This window comes from Ostrea edulis, chromosome 3 (assembly GCF_947568905.1).
Source record: "Ostrea edulis chromosome 3, xbOstEdul1.1, whole genome shotgun sequence".
Taxonomy (NCBI): Eukaryota; Metazoa; Mollusca; class Bivalvia; order Ostreida; family Ostreidae; genus Ostrea; species Ostrea edulis.
This window is the reverse complement of record NC_079166.1, coordinates 98,118,465-98,141,362: the sequence shown is the minus strand read 5'-3', so window position 1 is coordinate 98,141,362 and position 22,898 is coordinate 98,118,465. Positions and strand designations below refer to the sequence as shown.

At 35.8% G+C, this 22,898-nt stretch overlaps 1 pseudogene; it reads right to left on the bottom strand.

Annotated features, from left to right (window-relative positions):
• Positions 1 to 22,898, bottom strand: part of LOC125677727 (NADH-ubiquinone oxidoreductase 75 kDa subunit, mitochondrial-like) — a 50,199-nt pseudogene that overhangs the window by 8,016 nt on the left and 19,285 nt on the right.

The window sequence follows — 22,898 nt, the reverse complement described above, 5'->3', positions numbered from 1 at the left end:
TATGACAATATCTTGTGCTCCGTAATACATGATGTAACTATAGCGAATATTGCAAACTGAAAGTGAGAGATGGAAATTTCGTCTGTTTCTAGGAAAATAAATGCTCCATATAAACTACAGTTTAAATTAAGACAATTCATTTACAGCGAGGCTGTATTACAATAAGTCCATCTAATTCAGATTTTTTTTTTCTAATCAACTCGTATAATGACATATCATCTGGCACACGGTAAGACTTGTTTTCTGCACTCGATCAGAAATCTTTCATAATCACACAGTAAGACTATAAAGTACCCACAAAATACAACACACACTTTAGACTGCACACAAAATACAACACATACTTTAGACTATCCACAAAATACAACACAAACTTTAGAATGTCCCCAAAATACAACACAGACTTGAGATTGCCCACAAAATACAACACATACTTTATAATGTCCCCAATATACAACACATATTTAAGACTGCCCACAAAATACAACACATACTTTAGACTGCCCTAAAATACAACACAGACTTTAGACTGCCCTAAAATACAACACAGACTTTAGACTGCCCTAAAATACAACACAGACTTTAGATTGCCCACAAAATACAACACATACTTTAGATTGCCCTCTAAACAGACCTACATCATCCCCTAAAGTACAAAACATAATTCATAAACTCTATATCCAACAAGGATGTCACTGATTAAATGATTATTCCAACTTTATGAAAATAACATTTTGTCAATGAAAAGATTAGACAGTAACAGGATGTTGAAACCCCTGTTAGAACTGTGTAATGTCCACTATTTTGTGTCAAGTTTGCAAAACAAAGCGATAGTTACAACAATCAATCATTTATATATAGGCATGTAATTTTTCAAAGCTGGAAGAATTCAACATTGAAAAATTCCCAATATCAAAAAACGTTCACGATTTCCCCCCAATCAATAGGGTAAAGGTAGCATCTAAAATTGTAGCAAGCGACATTCAGTGATTTGTACAAAAATTTGACCTCTGTATATCACTGACCTTTTCCTGACCCTTGTTGTTACACCTCACTCATTTTTCATTACACCTCATTGATATTTTGTTACACCTCACTAACCTTTTCCTGACCCTTGTGTTCAGAAGCGGGACCTCCAGTTTCGGATTGGTTCCTATAAATAGAACAAGGTCCGCCTCCTCTACTGAAGCTATCCCAGTGTTCAAGATAGTTGGAGCGAAGGTCAGTCCTAGAGAAAGCGAAGAAACTTAGATTAACTCGTCTCCTTCAAGTGGATGCTTTTACAAAATTGTGTCCCTTTCTTGCGATGTTAATTGTTTATTTGTCAGTAGACCAAGCTCTAATGAAAATGTACATACATGTAAATAAATGATTGTACAGTTCTGATGCACAATGTTAGAAGAATATTTCACAACTCCACGTGATATCATTTGAAAACTGCAGTCCCAATCTGCATATTGATACCGTACTATGTCATCTGCTAATCAAAAGTTTAACACAACACAGACAACCTATCCGACCCCGTCCATGGGGAATATTTCCTAACTACAAAGAGCTGATAAACAGACAACCTACCCGACCCTATCCATGGGGAAGATTTCTTTACTACACAACGACTCGCTCCCGAGCTTGTTAAGCAGATCCTTCAGGGCAATGAGAGACTCAGCGTCCTCCCACCAGACCTGCGATCTGGTCACCTTTGTAATTATGAATCTACAAATCAGAAAAGATGCACGTAAAACATAAAGAGAAAGCAAAATGTTAATTCTGTGCCCCCCCCCCCCCCCCATCAGAGCTATGTTAAATTTGTGTCTCCCTCACAAGAGCTATATTAAAACTGTCCCCCTCACCAGAGCTATGTTAAATCTGTCTCCCTCACCTGAGTTATGTTAAATTTGTGTCTCCCTCATCAGAGCTATGTTAAATCTGTGTCTCCCTCACCAGAGTTATGTTAAACCTGTGTCTCCCTCACCTGAGTTATGTTAAATTTGTGTCTCCCTCATCAGAGCTATGTTAAATCTGTGTCTCCCTCACCAGAGCTATGTTAAATCTATGTCTCCCTCACCAGAGTTATGTCAAATTTGTGTCTACCCTCACCAGAGCTATGTTAAATTTGTGTCCCCATCCCCCCTCACCAGAGCTATGTTAAATTTGTGTCTCTCCTCACCAGAGTTATGTTAAACCTGTGTCTCCCTCACCAGAGTTATGTTAAACCTGTGTCTCCCTCACCAGAGCTATGTTAAATCTGTGTCTCCCTCACCAGATCTATGTTAAATATGTGTTTCCCTCACCAGAGTTATGTTAAACCCGTATCTCCCTCACCAGAGTTGTTACCTTTGTGTCTCTCTTGCCATGGTATGTTAACTTTGTGTCTCCCTTGCCAGGGTATGTTAACTTTGTGTCTCCCTTGCCATGCTATGTTAAATTTGTGTCTCCCTCACCAGAGCTATGTTAAATATGTACCCCTCACCAAAGCTATGTTAAATTTGTGTCTCCCCTCACCAGAGCTGTTAATTTTTTGTCTCCCTTGCCATGCTATGTTAAAGTTGTGTCTCCCTCACCAGAGCTGTTAAATTTGTCTTAAACTAGTCTTACAATCACTTCAAATGAGTGATTGTTTTCTGCCCCTCTAAAGAACTCTGCGTGAGAAGTGATTGTTTTCTGCCTCTCTAAAGAACTCTGTATAATAAGTGATTGTTTTCTGTCCCTCTAAAGAACTCTGTATAATAAGTAAACGTTTTCTGCCCCTCTAAATAACTCTGTATAATAAGTGATTGTTTTCTGCCCCTCTAAAGAACTCTGTATAATAAGTAATTGTTTTCTGCCCCTCTAAAGAACTCTGTATAATAAGTGATTGTTTTCTGCCCCTCTAAAGAACTCTGTATAATAAGTGATTGTTTTCTGCCCCTCTAAATAACTCTGTATAATAAGTGATTGTTTTCTGCCCCTCTAAAGAACTCTGTATAATAAGTAATTGTTTTCTGCCCCTCTAAAGAACTCTGTACAATAAGTGATTGTTTTATGCCCCTCTAAAGAACTCTTTGTGACAAGTGATTGTTTTCTGCCTCTCTAAAGAACTCTGTATAATAAGTGCTTGTTTTCTGCCCCTCTAAAGCACTCTGTATAATAAGTGATTGTTTTCTGTCCCTCTAAAGAAATATGTATAATAAGTGATTGTTTTCTGCCTCTCTAAATAAATCTGTATAATAAGTGATTGTTTTCTGCCCCTCTAAAGAACTCTGTATAATAAGTAAACGTTTTCTGCCTCTCTAAAGAACTTTGTATAATAAGTGATTGTTTTCTGCCTCTCTAAAGAACTCTGTATAATAAGTGATTGTTTTCTGCCTCTCTAAAGAACTCTGTATGATAAGTAATTGTTTTCTGCCCCTCTAAAGAACTCTGTATAATAAGTGATTGTTTTCTGTCCCTCCCAAGAACTCTGTATAATAAATGATTGTTTTCTGCCTCTCTAAAGAACTCTGTATAATAATTGATTGTTTTCTGTCCCTCCAAAGAACTCTGTATAATAAGTGATTGTTTTCTGTCCCTCCAAAGAACTCTGTATAATAAGTGATTGTTTTCTGTCCCTCTAACGAACTCTGTGTGATAAGTGATTGTTTCCTGCCTCTCTAAAGAACTCTGTATAATAAGTAATTGTTTTCTGCCCCTCTAAAGAACTCTGTATAATTCCAATGGTATTTATTACAAGTGTTTTGATTGGACAAAAATAAAGCTGAACAAGACTTTATACATCAATAAAACCGAAAACGCGATGTATTCATACACGCCTAAAAACATATAACATAATGCGGGGAAACTATTCAAATTTTTGCAATTGTTAGTGAAGTGAATGAATTGGAATTATAAGCATCAAACATTCTTTTTGAAGAATTTATCGAATTGTAAACTCCGGTCATTTTACTCACAAACTTAACATAAAAGTGCTTCGCACTTTTATTCAGTTTCTGAGTAGAATGTCCGGAGTTTACACATCGATAAATTCTTCAAAAAGAATGTTTAATCCTATAATAATAAGTGATTGCTTTCTGCCCCTCTAAATAACCCTGTTTAATAAATGATTGTTTTCTGCACCTCTAAAAAACTCTGTATAATAAGTGTTTGTTTTCTGCCTCTCTAAAGAATTCTGTATAATAAGTGATTGTTTTCTGCCTCTCTAAAGAACTCTGTATAATAAGTGATTGTTTTCTGCCTCTCTAAAGAACTCTGTATAATAAGTGATTGTTTTCTGCCCCTCTAAAGAACTCTGTACAATAAGTGATTGTTTTCTGCACCTCTAAACAACTCTTTGTGATAAGTGATTGTTTTCTGCCCCTCTAACGAACTGTGTGATAAGTGATTGTTTTCTGCCTCTCTAACGAACTCTTTGTGATAAGTGATTGTTTTTTGCCCTTCTAACGAACTCTTTGTGATAAGTGATTGTTTTCTGCAGTTTGTGATGAGTGATTGTTTTCTGCCCTTCTAACGAACTCTTTACGATAAGTGATTGTTTTCTGCCCCTCTTACGAATTATGTATGATAGTGATAGAAATTATGAAAAATCATTTAGAATCTCTAATGTTATCTTGAGGCATACATTATCAGTATAAACAAGATGTGTTTGTGAAACATAAATGCCCCCGATAATGGCCAATTCCGAAGATGGCCAAGGTCACAAGGGAAAATATGTTGGTACCAGTAGAAAGTTCGTGTCAAAAGAATGGCTCATGTACAATATGAAAGCTCTAATATTTACCATTTAGAACTTATGACCAATGTAAAAAAATAAATAAAAGTAGGTCAAAAGTCAAGGTTAAAAGGTTCAATACCAACGGAAAGGTATTGTCACAATCCATACTCATCTGATATATCAAAGCTCTATCACTTATTGTTCAAAAGTTATTAGCAAGGTTAAAGTTGTCAAAAAGTAGGTCAAACTCCAAGGTCAAGGTCACGGGGTCAAAAATGTTGGTACCCACGGAAAGGTCTTGTCACAAAGAATACTCATGTGAAATATCAAAGCTTTAACACTTACTCTTCAAAGGGTATTAGCAAGGTTAAAGTTTTCAAAAAGTAGGTCAAATTCCAAGGTCAAGGGTAAAAAATGTTGGTACCCACGGAAAGGTCTTGTCACAAGGAATACTCATGTGAAATATCAAAGCTCTATCACTTACTGTTCAAACGTTATTAGCAAGGTTAGAGTTTCAGACAGAATGACAGATTTACAGAATGACAGATAGGACAAAAACAATATGCCCCTTGATCTTCGATCTCGGGGGCATAAAAATGATCATTTTAAAGGTAAGAAGTTGATGTATCTAACAAACACACACACCCTCCCCTCCCCCTATGATGTATCTAACACACACACACCCTCCCCTCCCCCTATGATGTATTTAACACACACACACCCTCCCCTCCCCCTATCACATATATAACAGACACACACACACCCTCCCCTCCCCCTATGATGTATCTAACACACACCCACACCCACCCCCTATGATGTATCTAACACACACACACACACACACACACACACACACACACACACACACACACACGTGTAACGCGTGTCAAATGAACACCTTAACTTCCCACCTGCAACTGAACACTTCTACAGTTATTGGTATTTTAGTACGAAAATTTACTATTTGGTACTAAAAACAACATAGAAGACATTGCTGCGGTCAAAATTTGTGAAATATCGTTTTATTCACTCCTTGAATTTTTGCTTATCAAGTGAACACTTTCCTTTACACACGGTCAATTGAACACTTTCCTTTACACACAGGCAATTGAACACTTTCCTTTACACACGGGCAATTGAACACTTTCCTTTACACACGGGCAATTGAACACTTTCCTTTACACACGGGCAATTGAACACTTTCCTTTACACACAGGCAATTGAACAATGTCCTTTACACACAGGCAATTGAACACATTCCTTTACACACGGTCAATTGAACAATTTCCTTTACACACAGGCAATTGAACACTCTGGCACACACGGGCAAATGAATACTCTGACACACACGTGTAATTGAACACTCTGACGCACATGGTCAATTAAATACTCTGATACACGCAGCCAGCTAAACACTAAACACACGGGCAATCAAATACTCTGAAACATCCAAACAATCATTCTCACCACGCTAAATAAATAAGGCCAAATCTCTAAAGCTTACAAAAAAGCGTGAAACGATGACATAAATCGAAATTGGGATGGGATAGACAGGGAATCCACACATTTCGTTGAAATTATCGCCGCAAGAAAATCAAAAATAAAGGGGGGGGGTAGTATTGATTGGATGATTGATTATATATTTTACGTCCCGTCGAGAATATTTTATTCATATTGAGACGTAACCAGCTTTAAGCGGAGTACCACGAATTTAGACCTATCCAATGTATCCATAGGGTTCAGGGTCGTAGCAGTGAGGGTTCTTTGAAATATCGTGCCAACACCTACTACATGTACGACAAGGGATATACGTTTATAAGGTCACATCCAAAAGATCCGTGATTCTCACTTCTAAATGTCGAGCGTTTGGTGAAGGAGCAATTAACACTAACAATTTTAACGTCTTAGGTTTGACGCATGAACGATGCTTTAACTCACGACCTCCCGGTTACGAAGCGAACTCTCTACCAATGAGCTACCGCGACCGGTCGGGGGGAGGGGTAGTAGTGTCCATAATGATGACTTTTAATGTAATAATAACTTATGATAATCATCATTATTATATATATATATACTTCTATGATTATAGACTCCCTCGTTTGCCAATGCATGCTGTACGGGCCAGACTCTGTAGTAATTCGACCAAAAAGTATGATAAATAAAATCAAAATTCTGTAATACAGTGCCTAAAGGATCTAAAACAAGTATTCATAATTATATACATTTTTTGTATCACTTTAAGTTTTTGTTGACTTTTGACATGAATAAAAATTAGATATCTTTGTAAAGAAATGTTACACGATATCTTAATTCCACTCTAAAAGGGAACATTTTCATGAACATTCTGTTTATATATGTAACTACATAGATGTGACCTTACAGAAAACTTTAATCAAACGTTGCAAAAACCATAAATTCTTTGAAAATCCGGTTTATAACACCAGTTTATATAAGATAACTTCAGAATCAGGATTTGTTCCCGGTTCCTTTATATACTGTTACAAAAATATCTACATGTTTATGATATGTACATGCACATTATGTCAATTTTGACTATCATCTCACCTTGAAATATGAGGACAAAATTGTAATAGAGAACCCCCAAAAATCACGATTTTGCTTCATCTTAGATATTTTTGTTTAGAGATTTCGTGCCTTTGGCACTCATTACGCCCTTCCCTAAACGTGTTACGTGTTGGAAACCCCCCCCCCTCATTAACCACGTCTGAAACACACCGACAATTGAACCTGGTACATTGCGCATAAATTGAACTATTATAACGAAAGGTAAAATTCAAGTTACATATTTGTAAATTTTATTGATGAACTTAGTCCAGTCTCGAAAGGCAAGTAGAGATTTAAAACATTCCCTGAACATTTGCAATTCGCGCCTTCGAATGAGAAATAATCTCCCTCATAAAAGTGATTTGGACCCCCAGTTCTTTCCCTGCCGATCTGAGGACAGAGATGACCAATTGCAAATTCAAGGGAATATATTACCTTCTGTTTTTGTTCAAAAACTGGACGTGTCCTCTCATGACCTTTATAATACAAATTCACCAGGTTGATTTTTAAAATCTTATTAAAGTTTTACATAAGCTCAAATTGAAGTCCAATAATATACGCGCATCAAATCAATTATCGCTCTCATTAATTCAATTGATGCGCACATCCATGTGGTGGAAATATTGCTCGCAAAAATTAATTTAGAGCTCTGTATGAATGACTTGATTATCTCTTTTAATTCAATGGATCATCTTTTTAATTATATATACAAGGGTATTTCATAAGCAATTAATGCGCGCATCATTTTTTTTTTTAAAAGAGCAACAATTCAATTAAAGAAATCATTCAATTGTGGATATCTTGAATTTAAGATTATATTTCAATTAGGTAATCTCTCTAAAATAATTATTCCACGCATCAATTTAATTAATGATATCATTAATTCAATAGAAGAGAGCAATAATTCAATTATTGTGCACATTAAGCGATGTTAGCATTAATGAATTATTGCTCTCTTCAATTGAATTGTAGCATGCATTAATTCTATTGTTGGTATCATTAAATTATAATTCATTTGAGGAGAGCAACAATTAAATTATTGCGTGCATCAATTCAGCAGAATAAATAAAGATATCAATAATTCAATTCATGCTCGCAATATATATATAATGCAGAATTGAAGATATTAATTATTTGAAGAGATCTTTGATTGCGTGCATGAAATGAATTGATAATATCTTCAAATAATTAAAGATATCTTCAAATATTTGAGTTTGTTAATTTGGCGCTCCATAGATCTAAAACTATTCCTAGTGGATTCTGGTGCTTTCTGACTCGAGACATCATAACAGCTCTTGCCACAAATGAATCTAACCATACAAGTGATAAAGACACACTTGAATATGTTGCAGAAAAATAAAGATCAGGTGGGTTGCATATACCTATAGCCACCTCTCTTTTAATTTCTTCATAGGATTCATATACTTAAAGGGATTTTTCTCCTTGAAAAGGTGATATTTAAAAATATGTCACTTTTTAAGGAATTTTATAATCCCCCAATAGTATGTACCGGGGTAATTTCTAAACTGTTTGGTGAAAATGTTGACAATTAAGAATCAGTCACTGGTTATCCATGTGGAATTTAGCTATCTCATATGAATAAACTCTTGATTATTTTACTACAATGTACCATATTAACCAATTTCGGAAATAATTCCTTATTTGTCTTAAATTTTGATTTGATATAAAGAGCAAACTGAAATGATAAACCAAAGTTCACATTGAACACCAGTGAGGCAATTGTATACAAATATCAAATTCATATATTACAGAATTCATTAAGATATTTGAACTATTCTAATCTTTTAATGTTCCATGGTAGCAATGAAAACAGCAGGTCTTTTATTCTCAGTCATATATTTTATTATATTACAGGAGATGTTATATGTACAATTAGTATATATATATATATATATATATATATATATATATATTATATATGTAATTGCATGTGCCAAAAAATGTATGCATACATGAGTAATTCAACCACAGACATATCAATAAATTTGCATTTAATACATTGAATGTAGTCCTTTGATTAAATAATCAACACAGATGGATCCATATGATAATACATGTATTTGTAAAAGAAGAAAAAAAGAGTTCCATTTCTCATACAAACGATATCTGTACAAATATCAAAATCAACAAGAGGCCCAGGGGCCACATCGCTCACCTGAGTCACCTTGGCCCTGCTGTTTTGATTTTAAAATGCTATTTTATCAATCTTTATTCTCATGAATAATGTGACCCAAACCTACCTCTAAAGAACACAACATTACTAAAATGAAATCATATAACACAAAGATATGACAAGCATGATATTGCTGTTCTGGATAAGACCAAGGTATGAAGTCATAGGTCTTGGAATGATATGAAAGACCTTGCCATAAGTAATCTATATACAATACATGAAAGTCCTATCTAAAATAGTCCTGGATATACTTAATAAGTTATACTTTCTTAAAAGTAGGTCAAACTCAGAGTTCAGGGTCACAAGGTCAAAGAACATAATATGATTGATTGTTTTAGCTGTTTTCCGCCACACTCAACAATTTTTCAGTTATCTGTTGGTGCCCAGTTTTTATTGGTGGAAGAGAGAACCCAGATACAATGTACCTGGGAAGAGACCACTGACCTTCCGAGAGTAAACTGGGAAACTTTCTCACTTACCGGTGCAAGCAGGATTCGAACCCACGCCAACCACTGAAGAGACATTATTTGTCGAAATGCGCATCTGGTGGATCAAAATTGGTACCGTATAAGTTTTACCTTAAACACAATGTAGTTCAGGACACACTGAATAGGTCAGATTTGTTTTGCCATAAAAATTGTATATACAAGATATGAAAGCTCTAGCTTAAATAGTTCAAGAGATATCTTTAAAGATTTTTCCTTTAAATATATCAGCATATAAAACTTTGATCCCCTATTGTTACCACACCATACCTCCCGGGAAATGATTTTAACAAACTTGAATATGCACTATGTCAGGAAGTTTTAATGTAAATTTGTGTGCTTCATACTAAATTTGAAAAGAATTATGTTATTCGAATCGTAGATTGATCGCTGTTCGTTATCTTCACCTTTCACTTATAGAATTTAGTTAAAAATATTCAATTGTTAACATCGACGGACTACAACAGACGCAGACCAATAGCAATATGTCATCTGAGTTTACTCAAGTGACCTAAAATTGTATAATTTTTCTAAAGCTTTTGAAAATTGATAATGCTATTAAAGCCTAGTCTGATCCCTTACACTCCATTTCAATAGTTAAGCGTAAAAACAGACTAGAGTGGATGGGGACCAAACTTAAGAAAGCTGTGAGATTAGTTCAATATTCAAACCTACAGTTTTTGAATAATAAGTATTTAACCCAACTGGGATGATTTCATCCAAAATATTTCACTAAAAATATTTGTGGGGATATCAGTTCACACAGACATTATGTTTTAAAATGAGTACGAGTATGGAAATGAACTGGGGTTCACATTGACTGGCTACGTATACCTAACATGGCTACATCAACAAAGAAAATCACTTGAAACTGAGTTTTTAGGTTATATGTGGGTTTAAGGAATATTTGAAAGTATGCTTGGAAACAAGTATAGTGGGAAAATATGTTAGGAATTATTTAATATTAAATTCATGAGACAGCGATGCAGGAATGCAGTGATAGAGGGACTTAACCATGCACTTTGTTTCTGTGCCGTAAATTGAAGATTTTTAATAAGGGGTTCATCTGAAGCTCTAGCGCTCTGACTTGCCCCAATATCTTCTCAAAGAGCTACGATTTTGGGTTTAGTTCTGCATCTAGTTTTTTAGGAGAAGATTTTAAAAGATTTTCCTTGTATATATTTCACATATAAAACTTAGATCCCCTATTGTGACCCCACTCTACCCCTGTGAGCCATGACCTTTAACAAACTTGAGTCTGTACTATATATGAATGTAAAACTTTGATCCTCGATTGTGACCTCACCCTACCCCCGGATACCATGATTTGCACAAAACAGGAACCTTTTATGTGAATTCAACTTTCCTGGTCCAGTGGTTCTTGAAAAGGTTTTTTAAATGACCCCACCCTATTTTTGCATACCCTTTATTGATGATGCATACCAAGTTTGATTGAAACTGGCCCAGTGGTTCACTCTGGAGAAGAACATGAAAACGTGAAAAGTTTACAGAGAGACAGACGACAGGCAAAGGTGATCAGAAAAGCTCATTTGAGCCTTTGGCTCAAGTGAGCTAAAAAAGTATATAAACATGTTCAATGTTAAACCTGTTTGTTGTATTGCTTAACAGCTCCATTGCCAGCATCTACCCTTACTGAGCTTACAGTGTCAGACCTTGATATCATCATCATCACTCATTTTGACTATCCAGGCCAAATTAATATTTTTGCAAGGGTGAGGCCTGGCTGTCTTGTCGAGGTTGAAGTTTGTACTTCCACACTTGGCGACCCAGTGGATTGATCCTATCCAATCCTCTAAACTCTAGGTCTCGTTTTAGGATCTCATCCCATGTCAGCTTTGCTCTACCTGTAAAGTTCTTTTCTGTTGATCATGATGCATAACATTCTGACAAATCTGCAAAAATATTTAGAGAAATGATTAGTAAAAGGTCTTCGTAAAAGGTAGCAAGAAATGTACAATTAGATAAAAATCATAATTTCTATTTCTACAAAGTAAGTGTTTATCAAATGATCAGCTGTAAATATTAATTCTCATATCAATTATCATTTTTAAAGATTCAAAGTGATACAGATATCATAAACATTTTATGACAAATATATCATAACTTCAGATTGTTTTTATGAAAAACAAATGTATCCCCAGCTCCCCAAATTGGAAGTGCTCCAAATGAAACCTCCAACCCCTTAATGTACTGCATGGTATGGAAGATAAAGCATGAGCAGGAACATAGACATTATGAACTCCAATAATTAAGCCACATAGGAGAAGGGTTCACAAACTATTTTACACCCTCCACCCCTACAATCCACTATATTAGGGACAACATTTGGATCTTTGATCTGTCCCTGCAATATGCACATCGCAAATGGCATTGCAGTATTCTACAAAATTTCAAGTCTATCGGATAAACCGTATAGGAGAAGTATTCATAAGCTATTTTAACATCCTCCACACCTCTCAGATCTACTATTAACTTTTAGAAAAATAATTGAACCCTCCTGTCCCGACAATATGCACATCTACAAATGGCAAAGAAGTATTGTACAAAGTTTCAAATCTATCCAATAAGCCATATAGGAGGAGAAGTGTTGACAAGGTATTTTACATCCTCCACCCCTCTTAGATCTACTATTAACTTTTAGGAAAATAATTGGATCCTTCCGTCCCACCAATATACACATCTACAAATGGCAATGAAGCATTGTACAAAGTTTCAAGTCTATCCGATAAGCCATATAGGAGAAGTGTTCACAATATTTTGTGGCAGACGGACAGAAAGTACAAAACAATATATCTCCACTGAAAGTGGGGAGACATAATTACAGTACTGCAGCAATATTTTCACTGTATTTCAGTTGGAGGCTGTCAAAATACAAATTATCAATATACTCTTAAGGTGCAAATCAAAACCTGTGTATATACCTTTTCTCAATACATTTTAATGAGTTTTATTTCATCTCTAGTGGACTCTCTTTAGGACTGGCTCATTTTGCTGGGAATATGGGCATCTACCTACCACTACTAACTATATATTTATTCAACATATGTTCAAATTCAATGCAACCACTGGACTTCATATACTATTTTGTCAAAATGCACAGTATTAATGAAGAGCGTGTTACAACTTCATATACCAGACGTATCATCAATGTTCCACCTAATATATTAATATCTGCTCTAGAACCTGATTTTCATGCACCCATGTTATGATGGACTGTATTATGGTATTATGGTATTTATCAAGCTCTTTCATCTGTCTGTTAGCTTTTTTAAAAATTCAAAATCTTAGTTTATCAATCCTTATACCCACTCAGGTGATCTAATCAGTAATTAAAAAAACTGATTAATCTTTTTGAACATCATATCTAGCAAAGATACTTACGTACATATGTAACTTTAAAATGATACTTATGCCTTGTTCAAACAGCGGTTTTAATGAATATTTTGAATTAAAATTTTCAAACTTTAATGCGCATCAAATATACTTCGTAGAATAGATATAGGCCCCTGCATAATGACAAATTTGGATCACATGCATCATATCCCTGGTTAGCTATAGATTTATATTTATGCTAATTTTGATTGAAAAACTAATATTAAAAAACTTAATTGATCGCTAAAAATAGTGAACATTAAGTAATTAGAAAATGCCAGATGTAGATCTGTGCTCTGCAGAGGCATACTGGGTCATATATGCATAAAGAAGAAAAAAACTACAAAACAATTCTCTTTGATCCACTGTAAATTGTAGGAAAATATTCGATCCCTGGGTCAGAAGAACGTGAACAACATTAAATGATAATGAAGTATTGTACACAATGGCCTTCATTTTTGCAGTTACTGCCATTACACCAGAAGTAGGGGGCGTGCTTACTGATGGGGCCCCCCAATTGTGGCCCCATCCTACCCCCGGGGGTCATGATTTGAACAAACTTGAATCTAAACTATGTCAGAAAGTTTTCATGTAAAAATCAGTTTTTCTGGCTCAGTGGTTCTTTAGGAGAAAATTTTTAAATGACCCAACCCTATTTTTGCAATTTTGTAATTATATCTTCCCTTTGAAAGGCGGTGTGGCCCTTTATTTGAACAAACTTGAAAGCCCTTCACAAAGGATGCTTTTTGTCTAGTTTGGTTGAAATTGGCCCAGTGGTTCTTGAGAAGAAGTCAGAAATGTGAAAGTTTACAGGCAGACGGACAACAGGGAATTGGAAAAGCTCATTTAAACTACAGCTTGATCAGTTGATACATCACATAAACAGTCACAGATGTAAACAATCAAGAAAAACTCAGTACACAACATCACCCCTTAATTTTGAATTGTAGCTGAAGATCATTCTGCCAAGATCGAAATGCAGGTTGGCAATGATTAGCGAGGGTTATGTTATTCTTAAAAAGTAGATTGAAATCAAAAGTTAACTGCCAAAGTTATCAGGAGACAATAATCCATACATGGTTCGAATTTCCTCCACTGCCACCTAAAGTGCACGTGTAAACAACGCGTGTGACATGCACCACACCCCGACAGGCTACATTGTAAACAAGTAAAATGCATTCAGAGTAATAGTTTTACATATGATATTCTGTTTGGTTTATAGTCTTAGTAGCTACATACCTATGCGGTACACCTGTACCATGTACGTACTGCAAACAGTGCGGCGTAATGTACATTTGCATCCTCGGGGATTTCAACCCGGACAAAGTGGAACATGCCAATCCGAATACATATATATCTTTCGTTTTTATTTTTGCATTTTATTTATTTATCTATTTATGTCATGGCGTTGGGAAAAAAACTTCAAAGTAGGGAGACAGATGAAAAAGGGGGATACGGTCCAATCATCCAAAAAAAAAGTCCCGTGTGGAGGGGTGGGGGTGGGGTTGATTCCTAAGGACTTGGCGCATATCTATTTGTTTTTAAATGTGAAATTCTATCCAAAATCAATATGAATTTTTAGTATACAGAGTACATTAACTGCAAAGATTAAATTTTAGAAAAAAACCCAAACAGTTCACGTACTAGATATACTGTATCACTTTCATCATCGGAATTTTCAGTAACTCGGGTACTCTGTCGCTTGTACATAACACGATCGGTATGAAACACCATTTAATCAGTCTATCTAATAAAAAAACTCATTGTTAATATGCAAAATTTTCTTTCAACCGTGTTTACTTACCTCAGATGGGCCAACTTCTTTCCCTGGAAAACTCCATTATGATGACATCACAAATTACGTCATTCAAAACAGAACATGTGCACTTCGAAAGTGTGTAAGCCATGCTCGCAAGAAAAAAAGATGGACGAGTGCTAAATCTTTACACACCTGTTACACACATCTCATAAATCCTGTTAAGTAAACACTTCAGGATTTTGATGGTAGAAGAACTATTTAATGATTTTATGCTGATTTTTATAAAAATCCAACTGAACACCACCATTTTCGTGTTCCTTTGACCGACCCCGTGTTGATTTACACGTGTGCCTTCTTATTCACTGGTTCAATTGACAGGGCTTACAAACACACACACACACACACACACACACACACACACACACACACCCTCCCCTCCCCCTATGATGTATCTAACACACACACACACACACACACCCTCCCCTCCCCCTATGATGTATCTAACACACATACCCTCCCCTATGATGTATCTAACACATACACACACCCTTCCCTATGATGTATTTAACACACACACACACTCCCCTCCCCCTATGATGTATTTAACACACACACACCATCCCCTCCCCTTATGATGTATTTAACACACACACACGCACACCCTCCCCTCCCCCTATGATTTATCTAACACACACACACCCTCCCCCGAGCTTACCATTGATGAAGCAGTGATTAGTGCATCCTCCCAATTCGTCTGTTTTAGATTCCCCGACTGGTCCTTGACGTAGGGGAACGTCAGTCGCTGTCGCTACAGACCATCGTAAGCAAACCTCGTCTTATCCGAGATCCACTCCTCATTGATCTCCTGTAAACAGAATGATTTACGAGAGTTGTCAGAAGACAACATAGCTCGCCAGGAAACATGACTCTACTTAACCCATTCCTTTAGTTCATTTAAAAGATTTTTGAAAAGTAAGTCAAAGTCCAAAATCAAGGTCACTAGGTCAAAAATGAAAGGTCTCATCCCGAGGCATTCACACGTAAAATATTAAAGCTTTATTACCCTTTGTTCAAAAGATATTGCCCAGGTTAAAGTTTTCTGAAAGTAGATCAGAGTTCAAGACCACTACATCAAAAGTATTGGTACCAAAAGAAAGGTTTCAACATGAGCCATCTACATGTCGAATATCAAAACCCTCAGAAGATATAGCCCAGGCCACACAAAATTCTATAGTCCCCTTATCCCGTATTCTCCCAAATTTCTTAAAGTATGATGCAAAGTGGCCATATGTTTTCAAAGAAGTTGATCATTTATAAATGTTACCAGATTATGAGAAATAACAACCAAGTTCATTAGCTCACCTGAGTGATTTAATCAATGCCACCCCCCCCCCCTTTCCCCTTACATCCCCGGATAAATGGTTTAGAAGTATTCATTACATCATTCATTCAGGGAAGGATACTCATGACCTCCCCTGACCTCGTGCTGACTCCGATATTGCTCCATCACATCCACGCTCTCGATTTTCCTGCAAACAAAAAACACAGGCATCAGATTGGTAGAAAATGGACATTTTTCGTATATAAATGATATTAACAACATCAACCTTTACACTTCATGAATGTCAAAAGTTACAACAAGAAACACACATATTAGATAAAGAGGTTCAAATACACATGGCAATGCAACCAGCAAGTGACTATTCACTTTGATATGAAAACCTATCTATATGCTAGGCATGATCTTAATAGTGTACATCAAAATGTTTTCCTATCACATACTAATATAAGAAATGTCAAGTATTATGGAAATGTAACAAGGTTGTTTGAATTGTGGGATATAACAAGATTGTTTGATTTGCTTTTGTGGCTCCATCCTTCCCTCCAGGGATAGGACTGGAATAAACTGAAATCTGCGCTGCCTGGCAATACTACCATATCAATAAGACAAATCATGTTGTTCTTGAGAAGAGTTTTAAAGATTTTTCATTTAAAAAAATCTTCATTTTAGCTGCAGGGGTCATGATTAGAATAATTTCGAATCTCGTGCACTCATCAATGAAGCATAGAAATTTTGTCTTTTCTGGTACAGCGATTCTTAAAGATTTTTTTTTTTAAAATGCACTATATTTTCAATAATCTTAATTATTTCCCCTTTAAAATTCATTTAAACACTTTTAAATTCCCTTTACCCAAGGAAGCTTTATGGCAAGTTTGGCTGCAATTGGCCATGTGGTTATGGAGAAAAAGTCGAAAATATGAAAATTCCCGAACACACAGATGGATGGGTGAGCTTAGACTTGCTCAAGTTTCTATTGCTCTCTTTAATACTTTTTAATAATGCCAAACATCTATGTTTGGTGACATTTAAGTATGGTAGAGAGCAGATAATTAGAGTTTTGAAACTCAGTATTTGGACGAAATTATAAAGTAATAAAACCAACATAGAGACTTGAACATGTCGAGGGTGAACTAACAAAGGTAAAAAACAACAAATAATTATTCCTCTCCTATTCACTGCAGTAATGGGAATGTTTGTGTAGGTTTGTGTGTGTGTGTGTGTGTGTGTGTGTGTGTGTGTGTGTGTGTGTGTGTGTGTGTGTTTGTAAGCCCTGTCAATTGAACCAGTGAATAAGAAGGCACACGTGTAAATCAACACGGGGTCAGCCAAAGGAACACGGAAATGGTGGTGTTCAGTTGGATTTTTATAAAAATCAGTATAAAATCATTAAATATGTCATTTACCATCATAATTCTGAAGTGTTTACTTAACAGGATTTATGAGATGTGTATAACAGGTGTGTAAAGATTTAGCACTCGTCCATCTTTTTTCCTTGCGAGCATGGCTTACACACTTTCGAAGTGCGCATGCTCTGTTTTAAATGACGTCATTTGTGATATCATCATAATGGAGTTTTCAAGGGAAAGAAGTTGGCCCATCTGAGGTAAGTAAACACGGTTGAAAGAATTTTTTTGCATATTATCAATGGGTTTTTTATTACATAGACTGATTAAATATTGTTTCATACCGATCGTGTGATGTACAAGCGACAGAGTACCCGAGTTACTGAAAATTCCGATGATGAAAGTGATACAGTATATCTAGTACGTGAACTGTTTGGTTTTTTTTCTAAAATTTAATCTTTGCAGTTAATGTACTCTGTATACTAAAAATTCATATTGATTTTGGATAGAATTTCACATTTAAAAACAAATAGATATGCGCCAAGTCCTTAGGAATCAACCCCACCCCCACCCCTCCACACGGGACTTTTTTTTTGGATGATTGGACCGTATCCCCCTTTTTCATCTGTCTCCCTACTTTGAAGTTTTTTTCCCAACGCCATGACATAAATAGATAAATAAATAAAATGCAAAAATAAAAACGAAAGATATATATGTATTCGGATTGGCATGTTCCACTTTGTCCGGGTTGAAATCCCCGAGGATGCAAATGTACATTACGCCGCACTGTTTGCAGTACGTACATGGTACAGGTGTACCGCATAGGTATGTAGCTACTAAGACTATAAACCAAACAGAATATCATATGTAAAACTATTACTCTGAATGCATTTTACTTGTTTACAATGTAGCCTGTCGGGGTGTGGTGCATGTCACACGCGTTGTTTACACGTGCACTTTAGGTGGCAGTGGAGGAAATTCGAACCATGTATGGATTATTGTCTCCTGATAACTTTGGCAGTTAACTTTTGATTTCAATCTACTTTTTAAGAATAATATAACCCTCGCTAATCATTGCCAACCTGCATTTCGATCTTGGCAGAATGATCTTCAGCTACAATTCAAAATTAAGGGGTGATGTTGTGTACTGAGTTTTTCTTGATTGTTTACATCTGTGACTGTTTATGTGATGTATCAACTGATCAAGCTGTACAGTGTCATGACATATAGTGGCATAGCTTCCATTTATGTACTTGCGCATCATTTTGTCAAAAGAAGAAAATTCTAAAATGATAATTAAGATTTTTAACATGTATATGAATATACATGTATGTGTATGTTTGATTTTAGTATAATACCTGTAGAGAATATTTAAGTAGTATGAAGTGCCACACATTTAGACGCATGCATGTGGTGTTTAGAGGTCTCATCTGAAAGACCAGCAACTTTCTCTTTTGAATGCTAAATATGATGATGGAGCATTCACCTCACTACCTACATTTTCACCCTAAATAAAGTACAAGCATGGCTCGAAACCATGATTTTTTGATCCTGTTACCAGTCTTCACGAAAAACTTTGTAAACTACAGGCCCTTCGGGCCTCCCAGTATAATAATTGTGCAAGCCCGAACAATATTTTGCAGGCCCAAAATGTTTATTTTCTAATTTGATCTCTTGTTATTTGCTGATTCTACTCTATAGACACATGCACAGTTCTTTTACTGTAGGAAAATACAGGTCAAGATGATCATAGTTAAAGAACAACTGACATTAAAAGGATTATATTATTTTTCAACATATTAATCCAGTATATGCGAAAGTTTTTGGACCACACAGGACATTCGGTCCAGTGTAATCAATGAACACACCGGACCGAACCAAATTTTGTCAGACCGAAAAACCTAATGTAAAAAAGTGAAACACGTGAAAATGCAAAACCAAGTGAATCTTATTTATTATACTAGTTATACTATTCCAGGAATCCTTCCCGTATAATACTTTAGACAGTCCATGCGGTTTTAATTAATTCATTTACGTATTTGGATGTGTGCTATTTTTTTTACTTATAACAAACTCCGCATCAAGATAGTAAAGCTCAAAACTGGACATTGAGACATCTGACATTCCGGTCCGGTGTAAAAAATGATGCATCGGACCTGAGGCACTGCATATCGGTCAGGTCCGACGGTCCGATGTCTTTCGCATAGACTGATTAATCTCGCAGATACATCAGCAGCTCATGTTCAACTCTGTTTTGTATACACCACGTACAAAACATTTTTTAAATGTTAGCCAAGGCCTACCCTCACAGTGTTCGAAATTGGTTTAAAACTTGGTATAGACCACAGGTCTATGCCAAAATAAGATGACTTAGACCTCATCGAATTGGCATAGACCACAACATTGAAAAAATAATAACACAAATTTAAAACATTTTCATTTACTTCTAATATACTTAGAAAGTGTATTTTCTTTCCATTTCTGTAATATCATCCTTTCCTCATAGTGTTGATCAGACGTCGACTGACCATGCAAGGCCCTCTTGGATAACTTTATTGCTTTAAATCTAGAAAATTGGCATAGACAATTTGGTCTATCTCAATTACAGTTGGCATAGACCAGTGCCATTTGACATATACTCGGTCTATGGTTAATTTTGAACACTGCCCTCGGTCCAATGGGGCATGAATTTTCGTTTTTTTCTCCTCGTACGACAGTTTTTTTGGGGGGTTTTTTATCGGATGGTTGTGATTGTGAAATACGCTTGGGTGGTTTTGAATTTCCCGGACGAGCCCCCTCCCTATACTTCAGAAAAGGCAGCATGGTTGATAATTTGTCTATGCGAAATTTGACTACTAAGTCATGACATTTAGTCTGAGTCAATCTCACGCTTTATTTGTAATATATACAGAACATATAAGAAAACATTTACAGGCCCATCGGACTCCAGGGTTTAATATTTTAAGAAGCCCGATCCCGATTTTACTGGCCTCGGGCATCAGGCCACTGGTTAATGTCGAAGACTGTGTTACCACTGAGCTACCATGACCAATTTTTATACGCCCGTCTTAAGACGGGACGTATTATGGTATGGCGTGTCTGTCCGTCCGTCTGTTAGCTTTTTCGTGTCCGACCCGTAACTTAAATACTACAAGGCCTAGAATCATCAAACTTTGTCTGTAGATACATCTTGGGTAGAAGGTGTGTCGCACATTAAAACCAGGTCACTGTGACTTTTAATTAAGAAGATATGGCCATATATGGCAAAAACTTGTCCGTCTGTTAGCTTTTTCGTGTCCGACTCGTAACTTAAATACTACAAGGCCTAGAATCATCAAACTTTGTCTGTAGATACATCTTGGGTAGAAGGTGTGTCGCACATTAAAACCAGGTCACTGTGACTTTTCATTAAGAAGATATGGCCATATATGGCAAAAACTTGTCCGGCTCATAACTTGAAAACTATTAGACCTAGAATCACCAAAATTGGTCAACTAATGCGTCTTAGGTAGAAGGTGTGTCGCATGCTTCTTTAAGGTCACTGTGACATTTAATTAAGGTGATATAAAAAAAATGTTTTAATGGGTACTATCTATACTGTTAACAATATGTGACGGGCGTATCATTTGCCATGGCGGTGCACTTTATTTAACATGAATTCATAGCTAAAAAAAAATTATTACTAATTTTTTGGTTAATTCCATAAATATATTATTCCGCTCTCTAGACACAATTCTGGGTTACCCCCCTGCCTTTGGGGGTATAAGCACCTCATTTCTTTCAGAATGGCACAATGTCAGGAGAGCTTTTGTTATTTGTTATACTCTTAATGTTGATGGCATGCATCTATGAACAACAGGATAATTTTTTAGATTATTATTTCTGATATCATATTTGTAAATTGTTTATGAGGGGTTGTTAAAAGTTTGTGGACAAAAGGACGCACTTATTAAAAATTCAGAGTTATCGTAAGTGAAAAATATAGGAGATGTGTAACAAGATTGTATATTTGAAGATTTTAATTTTAATTAATTTTTATAAGTATTGATTTCAGATACATGTATGACATTGCATGCTTGGTGGGGTGGGGGGGGGGGGGGGGGGGGGCTACAGTTAGATAATATTCTGGTCAGCACATTCGATAAACTACATGGAATTCATTAAATCACTTCTTTTTCTTTCAGTGGTCTTCAACTTTTAATCTCCAAGAAGGAAATGTAATTAAAAGATGAATAAAGTATCCCTAAGAATACCAGAAGAAAGGCTATGTGTTGAGAAAAACAGCCCTTCCTCAGTACCTCAGAACTAGATGATAGCCCTTAATTGTTACTTTATGCTGAATATGACACAGTATAGAAGATCTGATCATGACGAAGTAACACCATTGATACACTTGCCAACTGCCAAAATTACTTTCTGATAGTATGACGAGATTAGAAGATATCATGGTGTAGTCATGACACAAACTGCAAATCAAAGAATTAATTGTCTTCCCCAGAGGATGAACAGAGCACGATGGCTTCACATGGATAACATTTCCTTTCGAGTTTTGAAATTAGTAAGTATACAAAATATTTTAGGCCACATAGGGCCAAAAAAAAAATGTTTGTTTTAGGTCGCCTCTCATTTTTAAAAAAAGGGTTGGTAGGTAGGTTTATTTTATTTTTTTTTAAATATTTTTTTATATAAAAATAAATAAGTGCCTTCGAATCAATGAAAATTTTATAGTTAAAGTTGTAATATAATGTGTTTAACAGATAAAAAATGGGTTCAGAGCACAATGTTTAATTTACGAAATACACAGTATGTGATGGAGTTTTAATATTACAATTATAGATGTCTTGGCATTTCGGGTAATAGTTCGTATATCGATGAATTGAAATCGGAAAATTGAAAAAAATGAATAGGGTCGGTGGATATATTTAGGGTCGGACAGACGACCTGAAACAAACACATTTTTTATTTTGGCCTAGTCATAAAATTATTTTTTAGATTTTCATCTTTGTTTGGAAATAAAAATGGGCAGGTGGTTGGAGTTTATTTTTATGCCCCCCTTTGAAAAAGAGGGGGCATATTGTTTTGCACCTGTTGGTCGGTCGGTCGGTCTGTAGACCATGTGTTGTCCGCTCA